This window comes from Chenopodium quinoa, unplaced genomic scaffold, assembly GCF_001683475.1.
Source record: "Chenopodium quinoa cultivar QQ74 unplaced genomic scaffold, ASM168347v1, whole genome shotgun sequence".
NCBI classification, from domain to species: Eukaryota; Viridiplantae; Streptophyta; class Magnoliopsida; order Caryophyllales; family Amaranthaceae; genus Chenopodium; species Chenopodium quinoa.
The window spans coordinates 792,351-811,572 of NW_018744069.1; positions in this window are offsets into that span (position 1 = coordinate 792,351).

Genomic DNA, 19,222 nt, shown 5'->3' on the forward strand with positions numbered 1-19,222 from the left:
AATGACCGAAAATTCAGTCATGACATTCCTGGCTGCCTCATCGCAGCCGATGGTCACAGGAAGTGTCACCTTCCCATCTGGATAAGTTGAAGCCCCGTTGAATCCGGATACCGGGTAGGGTACTAGCGTAAGGTGCTTGGGCTTCAGCTTAATTTGATTGTAAGCGTTTCGGAACAGAATGTTTGCTCCGCTGCCACCATCAACAAGAACCTTGCTGACGTCGTGGTTGGCCACCGTGGCGATGATCACCAACGGGTCCTCGTGAGGGAACGTTACCCCCCGGCAGTCGGCGGCTGTGAACGTCATGTTCGGCACCGGCGACTGAGGAGGCTGAATATCAGCGTTGTTCACCTGGTGGGTCAGAGCCCTGAGGTGCCGCTTGTGTTCTCTCCGAGAACATATTCCTCCCGAGATGACATTGATTGGAGAGAATTTTTCCTCCGCACTTTTGCTGTTCTTCCGGGGGAAGTCGAGGTCCTGCCGAGAGTCCTTTGCTGACTTTTCGGCCTCTTTTTTCTCGCGGTGATCCGCGATGTATTTTTTCAAGTATCCCTTCCGGACCATGTCCTCAATCTGGTCCTTCAGCTGATACATTCCTCGGTGTTATGTCCCGGTGATTCATGGAACTCGCACCACTGGTTTTTATTTTTTTCGCTGATACCACTCTGGGAGCGGTCTCGGCTTTCTGTAACTCTGATCCTCCTTCGCCACACTGTAAATTTTGGCGCGTGGAAGAGAGAGTGGAGTGTAGGACTCATATCTGCCTGTGAATGGGGCAGATTTTTCCTTCTTCGGCTCGTTGGCCGAAGATTGCTCCGAGGATTTCGCCTTTCCTTTCGTCTTCTGGCCTTGACCCTGGGACGGTTGTTTTTGTTTCCCATTCCCAGATTGGGGTTGGGTTTTTGTTTTGTTCCACTCCTCGGCTCGGATGAATTTATCCGAGGTGTTTAGAGCTTCCTCCAAGGTCTGCGGGGTATGCATGACCATGAAGTCTAGGAACTTCCCAGGCTGAAGGCCATTCTGCATTGCAAAAACAGCTAGCCCTTGGTCCAGCTGAGAGACACTGGATGACTCGTTGCTGAATCGATTCAGGTAATCCCGGAGACTCTCGGTCTCCCCTTGCTGCAGGCCCATGAGCTCAGCAGTGGTCTTCTCTAGGCGATTTGCCGTGGAGAACTTGCTCTTAAACTTGGTGGACAGGTCATCCCACCCTGTTATAGAGCCTTCCTTTACTCCATTGGAGATCCACGCTTGCGCGACCCCCTTGAGAGTGGTGGGAAAATAGTTGCACCAGGTCGCTTCGGACCTTGGGCAGAGATGCATGTGCCCCTCGTAGGAGGCGATATGGTCCTTCGGATTCGAAGTCCCATCATAAGTGATGTGCGATGGTATTTTAACCGTAGGCACATGCTCTTCCAGTATCCATTGCTCGAATGGAGAACTGGTGGGTAGCATAACGACCTTGCCCTTGTTCCTGGCCGAAGGGACCGCGCTCCGCCCTCTTAGAGAGGTAGGAGTGGTTTTCGTCCCTGGCTGGGAAGTTTGGGCCTCGGCTACAGGGAATGAGAGGCGGCTAGGCACACTCGGCTCCCTGCCGCCGAGTCGGTCGAGCACGCTTCGGCGGGCAGTCTCAGGTTGCTCCCGGCGGGCAGATTCTGGCCGAAAGGCTGAGCTGCTGCTCTTATGCGTCTCTAGCCGAGAGGTTGAGGACTCTTTGAAAAATTGAGGGTTCTTTTTCCTCTCCCTTTCAGTTCTCCATGAATCCTCTTCCCACTTTTCCAGCTCCCGGAAGGAGGGAGGTTTCTCCCCATCGTGGTCTAGCTTCCTCCGCTGATGCCTGGTATGCGGAGGAGTTCAGTCACGAGGTGGAGGCATATTTTGTGCCCTCATTGCCTCCATGAGCATTGCCAGCGCTCTCGCCACGTCTTCCGAGCTGGGCCCCGTCAAAGGGGTCCTCGGCTGAGTGTGAGAATGAGAGCGGATGGTCAAAGGTTGGCTATGGGGCACTGAATGAGTCCTACGATCGGACTCACCTCTGCTAGACCGAGAGGGACTCGGTCTATGATGAGAGTTGTGAATTACGGGAGAAAGGGAATCCTCCCTGTATGATCCTCCCCCCGAACTGGCACCCTTAGGAGAGTTCCGGTCCGGTGAGGGTGATGGTGTAGGAGTTTTAGGCCTTTCGCCTGTTCCTTGACGAAGGCTTTTGCTCTTGCGGTTCTTAGCCATTGTCACTAAGATGATTGCAAGATGATTTTTATTAAAGATTTTTGAAAGTCTTCCCCACAGACGGTGCCAAATTATTTCGGATGAAAACAATGGGGCCACAGCTAAAACACGTAAACTGGCCTCGGGGGTGGATCCGAGAAAGACCCCTCCGATGCCGAAGTAAGACAATGCTTTGAGAGAGAAAGCTATGCAAGAGATTTAGTTGCTTGAGGCTTTGTTGTGTTGTATAAATGAATGAATTGAAGGCTTTTATACCTTTGCATATGAGGAGAGGAGAGTAATTGGGCCCTTAAATAGTCATGGGCTGACCATGGCAATTCGGACCAAAGGACTCTTGGCTGACTTGGCTTGATTAGAGGCTCGGGCCTTGACCTTGGAATATTGGATCATTTAATGACCAGGCCCAATGAGATAATTGGACCCAAATAGATGACTAGGCCCAATTAGGTAAATTGGACCCAAATAGATTATTAATCCTACAAAACAGTAGACGTACATGGGTTTAAACAAAAACAAGGGGCTTGGAAAGATGGCAGTCAAACACGAAGAGACAAATGGAGGGAGGAGAAGGCTAGTCGCAGCCATTAACTTGGTCTCCTAGGCAGGGTACAGTGAAGGTGATTGTGCCATTGTGCTAGTGGTGGTGGCGTTGCCTTGGGCAAATGGGAGGTTATAGAGTATAGCTTGTTTGTTGTTAAAAACTTAAAAGAGAAGAAGTGAAATGATAGGATAAGATTTACGTAGTACTTTTTCCGTTCTTTTTTACTTGACCCGCTTTGACTTTTACTCTATTCACCACCCCTCCTTTGACCGTGTTTTGTGAATAATATATAAGGAAAAACATATTTATGTTGGATCATTTGAATTCGTCTCAATAAGTACTATTATAATGCATAACTTTTATATTTTTTAATAATAGAGAATTAAAGTTATTAACCGTTAAAGTTTTGCATTGGCAAACGTGATAAAAGAAACAGGTGAAGTAAAAAAACAGAGGAAGTATGTGGTTAACATAAAGATTGAGCAACAAATCATTGAGAAGAAAAATTTTGACTTCACCTCTTTAATACTTAACCATGATGGAAGAAAGAAGTTAAGAGGTGCCTTTTGTCTTTTGTTCCATGGGGATAAACTCTTAATTGGGCTAAAATTATTGATTTGGGTATATAAATTTAAGCAACAAGTATAAGGCCTTCAATACTTAATTATTAAGAAAAAGGGGCGGGAAGAGGTGGGTTTTGTCCTTCTGTATGAATAAAGGTATTTTGGTCATTTTATTTTCTCGGTTAAAAATACATATTTTGATATAAATCTTTAAACATATGGAACATAAAAATATTACTTAAACTGAAATACATGTTAAAAAAAATTACTTTCCTTCAAAAAATTAGCTTCCGGAATAGCATAATATGATTTTAAAATTAAATTTAAGACTAAAACATTCATTCTTGTTACAATAGAGACAAAACCTTAATTACGCTAATAAAATAAATATTAGAGTATGATAAATTTGGTTTTTAAATCTCGGGTATTACATGTAGAACTCTCCGAATAATACCAGGAACCGTCCGTCCTATACATCCGACTGGTTTGCTTTATTCTTGCCATGGTGTCCTGCAGGAGCACATACATTGTCGAATTTGGAAAAGTTCTTAAAGGGGAGTCCTCAAAAGAGCATTCGACACTCCTATTTCTAGATTCAGCCGTCCCCGGTGACCGGCTGATCGCTAACCTAGATTGTGTCGGGTGCGTTTATGAAACCATTTTTGAAAAAGAGAAATGCAAAAAGTAAGAAAAGAGAAGATCAGACGGTTACCTTAGATGAAGGTACTAAAGTCGCTTGGTTTAGATGTCTTCTTACAGGCGGACAAAAGGCCAGGTGTCGGTTGCTGTAAGGAAGAAGTCAAGTTCTTTGAAATCAAAGATTCAAGATTCTCATAAGATTCACGTAAACTGTGAATTCAAGGGGGGGGGGGGTCAACCCTTTTTTTATAGAAGGGGTAAATGGTCTAGGGTTAACCCTAGATTCCTCTCAAGTGAACAGTAAAAATCTGCCAAATAGGATGCAGACACCCCGCCAAGTGGGCCAATGAGCATGTGACATGTGTCTCTCTAAGAGGCATTTAAATGGACGTCGCAGATGCTGACACGTGTCATACAGATATGTGTCCAGAGAAATGGAGGCCTTCAAGGCCCAAATCCAAAGGTAGCCTCAAAACGGCGCTGCCCTAATTCCTAGGTCATTAAACCCTAGGACCGGGCACACTTTTTTAAAACCCTATAAACTAGGAGATTCCCCCAATAATTGGGGCAACGTCTTAATCATTGGGACATTTATTGCTCTCTAAAACAGAGAACACCGGATCTCAGAATCCGAGAAGATACTTAATTTCCACATGTTTTACTCCAAATTCGTACTAACTTAATCGTCTGTGGCTGACCTACGACCATCCGGAGCTTTGTTTATTTTGCAGGTACAGGTGGCCTTGTTGGATCAAGTCTTCGAGTCGTAACTCTCCCAAGGGACATAAAAGTACCTGAAACAAACATGGTCTAGTTTGGTACGATTTGAGTCCAAAACAAATCAAACTGCAAAATACGATTTAGTCAAATTTTCAAACCAAACTAAACCATATTAGTATTGAAGCCAGACTAACCAAGCCTTAATAATATGGTTTGGTGCGGGTTATGTTGAGATGACATTTTTTCTTAAAAATGCTAAATAATACCACATTAACTTATAATAAAGTTAAATAATTAGGCCAACGTATTAAATGGTATTACAAATTTAAATTTAAAATAAAAATAACAATTATTATTTCTTTTAATTTTTTTAAAATATAATAATTATTTTTATTTATTTAAAAATTACATAAATATTAAAATACGGTTTATTGTTTTACGGTTTGGTTTGGTTTATAAATTTTGAAAAACCAAATCAAATCGTTAATACAAAAAATTCAAAACCAAACTGTATTTTTATAAACCATAAACAAAACCAAACAGCTAAAATACGGTTTGGTCTGGTTTGGTTACAGTTCAGACCAAACTATGTACATCCCTACCTATAGGCTGGACTAATATTTTTAGGTTAACAAACCATTTTAAGTGTTGAATGGATCATGTTGTTCAAATCATCGTCATTGTTTCTATTTTCATGTTCTCTTTTACTGTATTATTTTCACTTGTAATTATTTTAACAATAGAACTAAAGAAAAATGGTTGTAGTAGAAAGACCATGCGTCGTAATAACCTTGTCTCCGGTACCCTTGTGAACGTTGTGCCAATGAAAGGGTATGCTTGCTTGTCGAATACTATCAACCGTCCATCACACATTTCTTCCCATATCATGTGGATTATTGACAATGAGTTAGTGAGAATAATATTAACAGTCTTTAGTAATCGCTTTGCTACTCATTGTGGACCTTCAAGATAACAATCTGAATGGATTACGCATGTGTTAGCAAGTTTATGATTAACGACAATTAACAACAACGAAGAACGAAAGCAAGTGAAGCAAAGAAACAAGAACGAAATTTACCGTGGGAACCCGAGTGCCGGGAGAAAACCCACCAATCCACTATGAAGTAACTTGATGATGATGATTACAAGTTCTCAATACACCATGAAAGCTCACACCTTTTTTAATTCACTCTCTTAAACCTTGAGAAGATGAACTATTCTCAAGAGGCTTTTTTCTCTCTCTTAAATCTAACATCATAACCTAATAAATGACATACATGAGTATATATAGTCCAAATACAAAATAAAAATTCAAGGGATAAGATTATAAGTTACTAACAAAGGAGAAATCAAGACCGTAAAACAGAGGCTCAAGCGCGAAAAAACAGAGCCCCGAGAAACCCAGTGGAGCGTCCACTTCAAAGGACAAGAGCAAGCGCTCTAGTAGACTGGAAGAAAATAGCCAAAACGAGCCTCGAAGGAGCGGGCGCTCCACCAGAGAGGAGTGGCCGGTTCGTATTCCCATGTTCGGCAGTTTCTCGTAAAACTGCCATATCTTCCTCCTTTCTTGGCCAAATAGAGCTTATGACCGTTTTTTGGAAATTTCTTGAGACGAGCTATTATCTCTAACTTAAATTATCTCAATATCATTTCTAAATTTTGAGATATGTCCATTTAAAGTCAACCCTTATCTTTCATTGTTGATTTGTACCAAGCAAGCAACCCATAACTTAACTTCCAAAGCTATGATCTCCTTTTCCGAGTAAGTAATGCCCACTACCAGGTAGGGAGAAAAAGGTCCATACCTTTGTTGAAAAAAAAATTCGCTAAGTGTTGGACCAAGGTCATTTGCTATTATAGTACAGTCATTTTAAATTAGAGCATGTTATTATAAATTTAATGCTATTATATGTTTCTTCAATAATGTTTTCGAGGTGTCATTTTGATCTTTTTAGTAATAGTTATATATTAAAAGGCTAAGTATTTGTATTAGAAATAAAGTGTTATATTTGTATATTGTTATCGCATAAGTGAAATATGTTATTAAAGAAAATAATACTGTTATTATAAATTAGAAACTGTTAAGCTGCGAGATTTTGTATCAGAGCCATACAGTTAAAAGTTAGCTAAGTTGTTAATTTATAAGTAATAAAGCTGGAGAATACTAGGCCTTCTACTGAGTGTAAGAAACCTGATTTTAAGCATTATTACCATATTCCTAAAAATAATAGTAATTTTGTCGTAGTCCTTAATTATATAGTAGATCAAATTGGTGAATTACGATAAGAGGTTGATAACATTCATGCTCGTTGTATTAATATTGAAAAAATAATATCAATAACCACAACTGATATTAATAAAAAAGTAAGTGATTTAAAAGAACAAGTCAAACAAGGACAACTTGACTTAAAAAACGAAGTAAGACATCAATCTATTAAAGAAGTATCACCTAGTAAAAAAAAATATCTCGTATAAATATAAATATCCTTTTCAAAACTTAGATAAAAATAAATTTACGGTGTAACTCCCTAAAAGACCTACTAGTAATCAAGAAAATAACAAAGAAACTAAAGATGAGCCATCATTTGCAAGAGAAAACAATTAAAGAATTGGAAATCTTGTTTGATAATGAAGAAGACCCTAATAAGCTAAATGATATCATGAATATAATTTCTGAAAAAGGTATTACTACTAATAATGTAGTAGAGGAAAATAACTATGCTACTTTAAATTAGAAGAAGATTTATATCAACAAATGGGATTAATGAAACTAGATGATCTAGAATTTCTATCAGTAGAAGTAATTCAACAAAAGATTGAAAACAAACTAGGTAAATAGGTAATGGATAGTAATGACGTTGGAGAAGAAATTATTAATGTAAACAATGTTATCCAAAGACCTAGGTATCAAGGAGAAGGAAGTTGCACACGACCAAGATATATACCAGGGAAGACTATACGGTTTAGTGTCAAGGTCATGCCTAACCAAATACTTATACAAGAAGAAGTGACTCTTAAACCTATAATTTATAAGCTTAAAGAAGATGGTGTAAGAGATAGACAAGATGTTTTAGATCGGTGGAAAAAGAGTATGAGTAGTGTACTTAATTTTAACATTGAACGAACTTCTGAAAATTTCTTAAATTACATCGAACGTAGTTTCTATTGCTATGTAGAAGACTGGTACGATGTGATAGATGAAGAAGCAAAAACTGCATTAAGAGCTAGTGAATCACATACTAGAATGTTCATGTAGTTATGTCAATACATTGAGTTAGAATTCATTGGTCGTAGAACTGATCCTAATGAAAAACGAATGGAGTATTAGAGAAAGTTAAGTAATTTTTCCACATGTAATATGAAAGATGTGGATAATTACATTATGGAATTTAAAACATATTATTATAAAATTGGTAAAAACGAAATAAATCATGGAATGCTCTACGATAAATTACCAAGTCCCCTTAATGAAGAAATTAGTGAATAATATCAATAATGGAGGGAAAAATTGTTAGCTAGGGATGCCTTGGGTAACAAAATTGCTTTTTGGAGAAAAATTGCTTTTTGGAGAAAATGGGTTGAAAATAAATGTAGAGAGGTTGCAGGAACTCAAAAACTGAAAAGATAATTTCTCACTTGTTGGGATTTCCCAAATAACAATGGAAGTGAAATAAAAAACTATAATAAGAGAAGAAATTTTAAGATAAATAAATTGCATAGATCAAGAGGAGAAACCTATAAGAAGAAGTATTATAAACATAAATAAAGAAAACGAAGTAGTGCCTTAGGGCTACATATAGCGCTACCCATAAAATAAAAATACTTCAAAGAGGCAATATTAGAGACATACTTGTTTAATTAATCGATAGAAACAAATAGTAAGAAAAAGAAATGCAATAACTTAAAGGAAACATATTGTCCTGAGAAAAAGAAAACATGTAAGTGTTGGTCTTGTGGAGAATTTGGACATTATGTTAACGAATGTAAGAAAGCTAATCACAAATTAATGGAAGACTTAGGTATTTGGGACTATATAGAAATACTAGAGGACGAGGCTTCTTTTTTTTTTTTGGTAAATAAATTTTATTACCAAAATAGCACAAGAAAACAACTTACAGAGAGCTAAGTTGCAATCCCCAAACTACAAAGCCTGAAACAGGCAACAAACCCCAAATCAGGTCCTGAAACTAAGGTGCCACCTTCTAGGAAGGGTTTACCTTAGAAGCAAGACCAGAGCCTGCCCCCAAACTTAAGAAGAGAGCAGGAGACAAGGCAGAAAACAGAACAAAAGCCCTTTCCAGACTCAGCTATACTCAATAGCAGGACTGAACAAACATGCTACACAACAAACCAAAGGCAGACAAAAACATAAGCTAACAAGTAAAGCATAGTCTGACTCATTACATCTACAGGCCATATTAAAGACAATATCTCGAACAACAATTTCAGCAGGTTTACAAACTCCGTTAAAAACAACCGAGTTCCTTTGAATCCAAATGTTGTAGACCGTCTCAACAAAAGCCATAATCAGCACCCCTTTCTTAGCTCTGCAATTCTTCATCAACCACTTGATTTCATCAGCAAAGTGCAGAATTTTCCTATTATAATGCAGAATTTTTAAAACAGCTTTCCACACTTTAAAAGCATAGGAACATTTAAAGAACAAGTGCTGAACTGTTTCAGCTTTCTGTAAACAAAGCAAACAGACAGGATCACAGTGGATATTCCAAGTTAATAAGCTATCCTTTGTCACCAACCTGTTCCAAAGAACAAGCCACAAAATGAAGACACTTTTAGGAGTAGCTCTATTATTGCAAACCAATCTTCTCCAATCAACTTTCTGAATCTGGGGTCTAAGCAAGGCATAAAGCTTCCTAATCTTCATCACAATACCTTGAACAAAGTTACCCCATCCCCCTACACTATCTACAACCTCTCTACACTGCAGGATTTTCCTAAGCATCCAAGAGCACTTCTTAGGAACAGGGAAATCCAAGCAATCCCTTCCTTTAAAGTAGTAGATATGTACCCATTTCACCCACAATTGTCAGCTTTGTGAGATAAGTCCTAGAGTAACTTAGTCACAGCTGCTTTGTTCCAAATTGGAAGAGAAAGGACATTCCACCCTCCACATACTTTAGGCAAACAAAATGTATCCCAAGCCACCATAGTTCTCCTTGAGAAATTAGTTGTTTCAGTCCAAAGAAAAGCTCTAAACCTAGCTTCAAGTTCTTTAAGAATTTTCTTTGGAAGGATAAAAATTTGAGCCCAATAAGTTTGGATCCCAAAAAGAACCCCTTTCACCAACTGGATCCTACCAGCATAAGAAAGATGCCTAGCTGTCCAGCTTGTGATTCTAGCAGTAACTCTTTCAACCAAGGGCCTACATTGATTGATAGTAAGTTTCTTTGAAGGTAAAGGTACCCCAAGATACCTAAAAGGAAGAGTGCCCTGGGGTACACCAAGAGCATCTCTTAAGATCTTTTGTTCATCTTCACTGACACCACCAAAGAACACCTCACTCTTATCCAAATTAGCAGACAAGCCAGAAGCCTTAGAAAACTTTTGAAAAGCTTGAAAAAGCAACTGAACAGAGACCAAATCAACTCTAGCAAACATCAGTAAATCATCTGCAATCATAAGGTGAGTGATACTCATTTTCTCACATCTAGGATGATAATTAAAGTCAGGAGTAGACTTCAAATCATGTAAGCACCTTGTGAGATACTCCATCCCAATAGCAAAAATAAAGGGAGACATAGGGTCTCCTTGTCTTAACCCTTTCCTTGCATCAAAAGGGACACTAGGAAACCCTTTTAAGAGAATTGAGAAGGAAACATAAGTAATACACCCCATAACCCAATCAATAAACTGCTTAGGGAAACTCATCTCTTCTATAACAGCCCTTAAGAAGCTCCATTCAAGGGAATCATAAGCCTTTTTCAAATCTATTTTGAGAATGCACCTTGGGGTAATGAATCTATGGGAATAGCCTTTAATTAACTCAGTAGCAAGAAAGATATTATCCCCAATATGCTTCCCAGGAATAAACCTTGCCTGAGCATCATCAACAATCTCTCTAATGACCTGAGCTAGTCTTGCTGTTATCACCTTAGAAATTAACTTATGCAACACATTACAACAAGCAATAGGTCTGAACTCTTTCACATAAGAAGGATTTGGAACTTTAGGACCCAAAGTAATGGTATTACAGTTCCAGTGCCTCTGCATAATCCCAGTAGCAAAGAATTCCTGCACCCCAGCATAAATATCTAATTTAACATCATTCCAGACTTGCTTAAAAAAGTAAGCATTAAAACCATCTATCCCAGGAGCTTTTGAGTCATCAATGCCTTTTAAAGCTTTGTCAATCTCAGCATGAGTGATAGGGGAAATCAAAAGTTGTTGAGAAGCAAAGCTTAACTGCTTTCCTTTTCTCATAGTCACCAAATCAACAGCAGGCAACCAGTCAGCTTTATCACCAAGCAGCTTCTTATAAAAATTGCACACTTCAGCAGCCACTTGATTAGGATCTCTAATAAGCACATCTTGCTCATTATAAATTGAGTCAATTCTATTCCTAGAGTGCCTTTGCTTCATCATAGAAAAGAAGTAATGGTTATTAGCATCACCCAGTTTCACCCATTCCACTCTAGATTTCTGCTTATAAATACTTTCCTGAATTCTAGTCCAGTACTTGACCTGAGCAATGGATTCAGTCTCTTTAATTTGAAGCTCAGGACTATCAGTATTTACAGCAATATCATTCTGAATACTATCCAAATCAACAAGAGCAGCTTCCAGCCTTTCAGCATTTTTAGCAAAATGCTTCAAGTGCAAACCCTTAATTTTGCTTTTAACATTTTTTAAGTTTATTCCACACTCTCAGCATTGCATTTCCAGTCACTGCATTACCCCAAGCATCCCTGATAGTATTCTAAAACTAATCATGCTTTGCTATACAATTCAAGAATCTGAAAGGCCTTCCTTGGGAAGGAGGAGCAGAACAAAGCTCGATCAAGATAGGGCTATGGTCAGAAAGAGCAGGAATACAGAGGACGAGGCTTTAGAATTGGCTTTAAGCAATAATAAAGGAATAGTAGAAACAATAGAAGAGGAAAATAAGTATAATGAAGAACCTGAAGATAGTGATGAGTTTGAGGATGAATATTATGAAGAGATAAATAATATGATGGATGGAGAAGTATTAGAAAACTCAAAATTAGATGACGATGAGGATAAAAGTAAAATGATTACAGGACAACTAAAGAGAGCTGAGTAATCTCTTGATGAAAAAGACCAAGATCAAATAAACAAAGAAAGTTGGAATGTCCCCCAGATTACTAAAGATATAATGTTTAAAACTTCTTCCTATAAAACTAGAGCTAAATATGTATGCGAAGAAATGGAAGGAAGTATAGTAATCGAGGATTGTGAAAAGAAAGCAGCGAAAATGAATATCATAAACTAGAAAAGCATTAAGTACCATAAAGAAAAAGGAAATTATAGTTATATTTGTATTGCTGCAATGCAAGTATACATAACTCCTTTACAAGATTTTGGTAAAATTGTTAAATGTTTAAGCTTTGTTTGCGATGTAAGACATAAAGAGTTTTATGAGTAGATTATTAGTGGCATTACTTGTAGCTTAAGTCAAGGAACTGTAAGCTATATATGTGAACTAAGATATTATGTGAGTTTAAAAGATTCATATGCTCTAAAGTTTTTAGCGATCAAGTTATTAACTCTTAGAGTAAACATGCATAAAGGAAATCAACCTTTACCGTTAAGATGGAAGGTAGTCTATAAGTTAGTTAACACTATAGATTCATCTTTCAAGAAACAAATATTAGATGCTCAGAAATATGAGCAAGGAGGGGGTCCTAAAGATAAAATTAGTCATATAAAGGTAAATCGTACTGAAATAGAAATTGAAAAAACTTAGGAAGAATTCTTCATGAATCCTACAGTAAATAATAGGTCAAGTAGATGATAATTTATGATTACTTCATATAGGAATAACTACGAATCCAAAAATGCAGAGAAGTATAAATCTTAGAACACCAAGTCTAAGTAGACAAAATTCAATTATAATAAGGATTAAAAAACAACTCAATGAACAAGCCGAAGAAGATGAAGAAGAAATATTGGCTTTAATAAAAAAGTTAAATGAAAAATTTGTAGCTAAGAAAGCCTTAAAACAACCAGCAAGACATAGTATAGATATTGGTTCGTGTTCTAATTCTATTATTGATAAAAGAAAGGTAATTGGTTGTAAAACCAAAACTGTGAGTGAACCAGTATATGAAGATGAATTCAATATGCAAATGGAAGCTTGTAATGAAATATCCAGTACTAATCCTAATAGCATTATATTCAAATTGATATATATGCATTAAAGATTATAATAAATATAAATTATGTGCATATATTGATAGTAGTTGCTCTACATGTTTTGAAAAAAGGTCATTATTTCCAGAATTCTTGTGGAAAAAGGCTAAAACTCCTATGCAAGTTAGAATTGCTAATAATATTGTCATGATGCATACGGAAATAATTGAAGAATTACCAACAGAAACTGGAGGAGTTCAATGTGTTATTCGTCAAATAACTTTCAAATGTTATGCTCCCCATGAACTCAAACCATTCATCAAATATGCTAATAATAGAATTGCTAATAACCTAGTCATGATATGATAATAGGAAATAACTTTCAAATGTTATGCTCCCCATGAACTCAAACAATTCATTAAATCATTTCTATTAATGGTCATTTTGTTCCTATACAAAAAATAACAAAGGCTTATACTCATCAGACTAGGAATTTATGCGCAGCTAGCGTGGTGATAGGGTTACACCTACACAACGAGAGGTTGCACTTAGAATATATGAGTGTGATTCATCATTAATAGATTAGATAAATAATCAGTAAGAAAAATCTTGTGAAAAACTGCATTTAACAAATCCATTAGAACATTTGGAAAAAGGTTAAGGCATTTGCTAAAATAACTTTAACAAATCCTAATAATATTATTAGAGTAAGACAAATGGTTTATACCTACCAAGCTATTGGAATTTGATGAACAAATAAAAGAATTGCTGAATAAAAAGTTTATTAGGAATAGCAAAAGCCCTTACAATAGTCCAGCATTCATGGTGAGGAATCATGCAGAAGAAAAAAGAAGTAAAGCTAGAATGTTCATTAATAATAACCAGCTAAATGACAATACAGTCTTTGATGGCTATTGTATTAGGTGTTTTTGTCATTCGGAAGAGTTACAGCTCAAAGACTGGTCCGACGGCGCCTGTATCTGCAAAATAACAGAGACTCCGGGTGGTTGGAGATCCTCCTCCAACGATCAACTTAGAACGTGTTGGAGAATATGAAAAGTTGCAGAAAGTAAAGAGATATCTTCTCGGATTCTGAGATTAGGTGTTTTCTCTAATGTGAGAGAATGTAGGGTAGTCTAATAAATGATTTAATGTGTCCCCAAAATGGGGGATATCTCCTTATTTATAGGGTAATTTGAAAATGTGTTTCCTCTTAGGTCACTATGACCTAGATTTAATGGGTTGTGCCATTTTACGGCTTTCTCGAGAATTGGGCTTTGAAGGACACAATTCCAGCTGATATCTGAGGCTGACACGTGTCAGCTGGTGAGTGGCCATGTGGACCCATTTAGGCTTAACACGTCTTCCTCTCTGATCTGTCCACGTGTCTAGAGTATTTTTACCCGAAACATTTTCCCCTCACAAGGGTGACGTGGCAGGCCACGTAGCGCCTGTGACACGCGTCTTCATTTGAGTGGTGAACAGTAAAAAGACTGTTCACCTTCAGGGGTGTGACGGGTATGCCCCCTGTTTTACCCCTCTTTAAATAGGGATTTACTCCTCTATGTCCTCTCACTTGTTTGACTTATTTTTACTTCTTAGAGAGAGAAAGAAGGATTTGTAGAGAGAGAGACTAAGCTCCCGCATGTAACGAGTTTTCAAAGCTTTCCGTCTGCTCTTTAAGTGGGAACAACCGGTCACCATTTGAGGTAGACCGGTCAGAGTTTTCAGAATTTTCAAAAGAGGTAACCGTCTCTCCCTTTCTTAGCTCTTTCAAGCTTTTTCCGTTTGCATTTTTATTCTTTTCAATAAATGGATTCCCCAACAACATACACGACACAACCTAGGACAGTAGTCAGCCAGTCTCCTAGTAAGGCTGAGTGTAAGACTGGGGTGTCCACTTTGGATGCTCGGACCTTCTTTGCTCATCCCTGAATCCCTAAGTCTATGTGTCTATGTAGGACACAATGGCTAGGACAAAGCAGACGGCTGCAAAGCCTAGAAGGAGGCGTGCTATGGAAGTGCCTACTGATGAAGTTACCTAGACGGGGAATATAGTGACAAAGATGAGGGTCACTTGGATGAGGAATCAAGGTCTCCTCCGCGTGCCCCCACAACTCTTAGTGATGGAATCTTGGAGGAGTCAAACGACAAAGGATCCGCCTCGGCTCAAGATGAGAATAACGAGACAGATGGCGAGGAGGCTGCTTACAGATCCGGCTCAGAAGCTTCTAGCTCCGACCAAGAGGAAATCTCTTCTAAGTATCAGCCACCAAAAAAGGGGTCATCCATTTCAGACCCTACCCAGACAGGTATGTCCCCTAAGAACATTGAGACGTTGAAGGGTAGCTTCAAAGCAATCCAAGACACGTGTCCGGAAGGGAACCAATGGGTTATTGAAGTGCCGCCTGAAGAGGCTACGGTCGCCTGGGATGACGATATAGATAATTCCGACAATTACTTTGGTTGTTACGAGGCAACATTTACAGCCGACTTACGCTTTCCTCTTCACAGAGAATTTGGGCAATTTTGAGGGGGCATGAGCTTGGCGTCTGGTAGCTCACCCCAAACTAATGGGTAAACATTATGAATTATATTGCCGCTTGCGAGTTTTAGAATGCAATACATGAGCCATGCCCCAGGCGGTTTTGGAGCGTGGTGTACTCTAACCACACTCCCGGAATACATGATGACGCTTGATAAGGTGTCCAAATGGAGCGACTGGAAGGGGAAGTTTTACTTAGTCTCCTCTCCAACACTCAGACACAACCGGTTTCTTCGCAGGTATAATAAGGACCCGACTTTGCTGGGAAGGAATTGTGCCTGGCCATATATCCTAGAAACGGCTTAGAATGAAATAATGGAGTCGGGCCTCTTCAAAATGACAATAATGCCACTTGATGATGGAAGAAAAATAATTGTCCCCCAGTCTTGGATACCCAATCCGGAGTGGCTATAGGACGAGGCATATCTCTCTGATTGTGGTCTTAGTACCTTGTTTGAGAGATGTATGTATCCCCTCAGCCGGAGTTTTTATGTATTTGTTTTTTATTACTTTTGATATTTTGTCTAACCGGTTGAATTTTGTTTTTGCACCTGTATCTTTGGAAATGTTTGATCCCAATAAAACGCCAGCTAAATCTGCCGCCCTTGTCCGGAAAGAACTTTGGGAGCAGAAGAAGGCTCAGGCGGGGAAAAGGAGTAGGGTAAGCTCCGTTTGACATATTTGCTTGTAATATTTCTATTTTCTATTTGCTGAACTAATTTACGACGGCTGTCCTATCTCAGGGTGAGAACAAAGTTGTGCCTATGTCTATTACCATGTTTTTCAAACGGAATCGATCGGATGACCCCAAGAAGACTCTTTCCAAGGCAGAGAAGACTCAGACTACCCAGAAGGTATCTGAGTAGAGGCCAACAACTGTGGGTAAAAGCCCATCTACGTTGAAGGCTCTTAGTGAATGTACTGAAATTGTCAGAAAGGAGTCGAGCGTCTTTGAGACGCCGAAGGGTAGCTGGTGCTGCATCCGGTTCTACAGTGGATGAGGGCCTTGAGAACCTTATGTTTGGAGCCTAAGGTATGAATAATCCTAAACTTTCCTGGTTGTTTGACTACTAAGTGCGTGTGAAATCCCTAACTTCTCAGTTTGGAGATTCGCCAGGCAGCCTACACGATATTGGTGCTGCCTATGCTGCTTCCTCACAAAATCCTACTTCTGATGCAGATACATCCCACAATTTGCCAAACATACAGTAGTATTCCAGGAGGATATTGAGGACTATCACCCGATCTGATAAGGACCGGATCTCTAGGTTGGAGTAGGTAAACTTTAACCAAATTAGTACACTTTTTGTTTGCGTCTCACTTTACAAAGATGTTTTCTAACTCTTTTTGACCGCCTGTGTTTTCTCAGGCAACGTAGAGAGTGGATGGCCTAAAAGCCCCTTTTAGGTGGAAGTCGGACGAGGTAAGAGACGAAAAAAATCGGGCAGCATTTGTCTTAAACTTTACTGAATATCGCTCTATCATTGGTTTAGTTGAGACTAAAGCCATGGAGATGCAACAGGAGGAGCTGATTACTCAACATACGGCTGTAGTAAATACAACCAACAACAAAATTAACACTTTGGAGCTTCAGCTAAATAATGCCCAGTCTGACCTCAAGGCCCAGCAGGCGGCTAATATAGAAAATACTAAATCGGGGCGGGCGTCAAGTAGCTTCAAGTGGATATGGCCAACCTGCAATCGGAACATAGTGCTGAGCGCTAGAAGGAGCAAGACCGGCTAATATTTAAGAATGAGAAGGATGCTGAGGAGCGCATGAAGCTTTCTTGGAAGCTCATTGACCCTAATATTAACATTGAGTACTTCAACTTAAGGTATCAGTATGCCTCTGAGGTCTATGATAATCGGCAGCTGAATCTGCCGGCTCCTTGCTCTTTGAAAGAATGGGCCGTTGAGCAAGGCATCAAGATTGTCTTAGACGGCAAAAATGAGGAAGGGGAGCTAGACCTGGCAATCCTTACCCAGACCCGATGACCCGACCCGAATGACCCAACCCATGACCTTAAAACATTGACCCGAAAATGACCCGAAACCCGAAATTAACCTGACCCGACCCATACCCGACCCGAAAATGGAGTTGACCCAATCGTGACCCGATACCCGAACCGACCCGACCCAAAGTTGACCTTACCCGAAATTGACCCAAACAAACCCGATAACCAAAATTGACCCGAACGAACCCTATACACAAAATGTCCTGAACTAAAATTACCTAATAATTGAACTTAAAATGTCTTGTACTAAAATTAACTTAAATTGTTCATCTTTAATTGTAGATAAGCTCAGAAACTAAAATGGTAGTGTTTTTATAACAATGACAAAATACATATATCGTCTAAAATTATTGATTTGAGCTTATTCAAAAATAAAATAACCCAAACATACCCGACACAAAATTGACTCAACCCGAACTAGACCCGATTCCCGACCTAAAGTTGACCCGAAAGCCAAATCGACCTGACCCGACCCATACTCGACCCAAATTTTAGCTGGCTGGAAATGACCTGGCCCGAAAGTGACCCGACCCAGACCCAGACCCGACCCGAATAACCCATTTGCCAGGTCTAAGGGAAGCCTCAAGAGAAAAACGCAGCCGACCTTTTTCCTAACCAGTTTGAGCCAGTGCCTCCTCTTCAACAATCTTAGTTTTCAGCGGCAGTATGCCAATTTATGTTTTTCTCCGGCCTGTGAGTTGTGTATGCTTGTAGTTTACCGACTAAGGAGTCGGGTTTACTCAACAATTTTTCTTATTTTCCTGCTTTTATCCGGATTTTAATCCGACTAAAAATATCTCCCAGCCTTTTGGCCGATTTGTTAAATTATGTTTAAATTTTTCACTTAAATTTTTGCATACATATATCCTTGAATTTTTACAATTTTTGCCTAACTCTTTAACAGTATGCGGCATTAAATAATCCGGCTACACTTGCCCCTAGGCGGCTGTGTGGTTGGTTTCAATACTTCTCTGATTGATTAACTTAGGAACTTTTGATAATTTAAAGAGTATGAAATTTTCCTAAGTCAATCAATTGCAATAGTGATGCCCTAAATTAACTACAAAGCCGTCCATACATTCAAGTAGTTGGCCTTCAGCCCAGGCGGAGAAGTAGTTACACTACATTTTTTCTCTTCCGCTTGGGGTATTTGTAGTTTGAGTATATTCGACGTCTTTTGGTAAGGCTGAAGGCAAATGGCCGCCTGAAATTTCATGAGGTAGGAGGCAAATGGCCGACTGATAAATAGCCCCAGACGGTTTAAGAACCATCTGGAGTAATTACAATCCCATTGTACTCTGCTCGTTTTCCCCATTAGGTGGACTTGTACAATCTTGAAAAATAACCTAAGTTAGAATTTCGGCCGATCACCGGCTGATGTCCTTAAACATCTGGCTCTCGTAGACTTGGACATTCTTTTGATTATTCTAGTTAGACGGCTATGAGTTGAACAATTAGGTCATTCAATATTTGTCGTGTTTATGAATTGGTAGAGCACTTGGTTAACCGGATGGGAGATACTCTATGCGACGATTCCACCAGGATGGGCATCGCAAGACACCTTACCCATGTTGGAGCAGACAAATTAATAAAATAATTATTATACGGCCTTTGGCCTCATTTTTTAAACATTAATTCA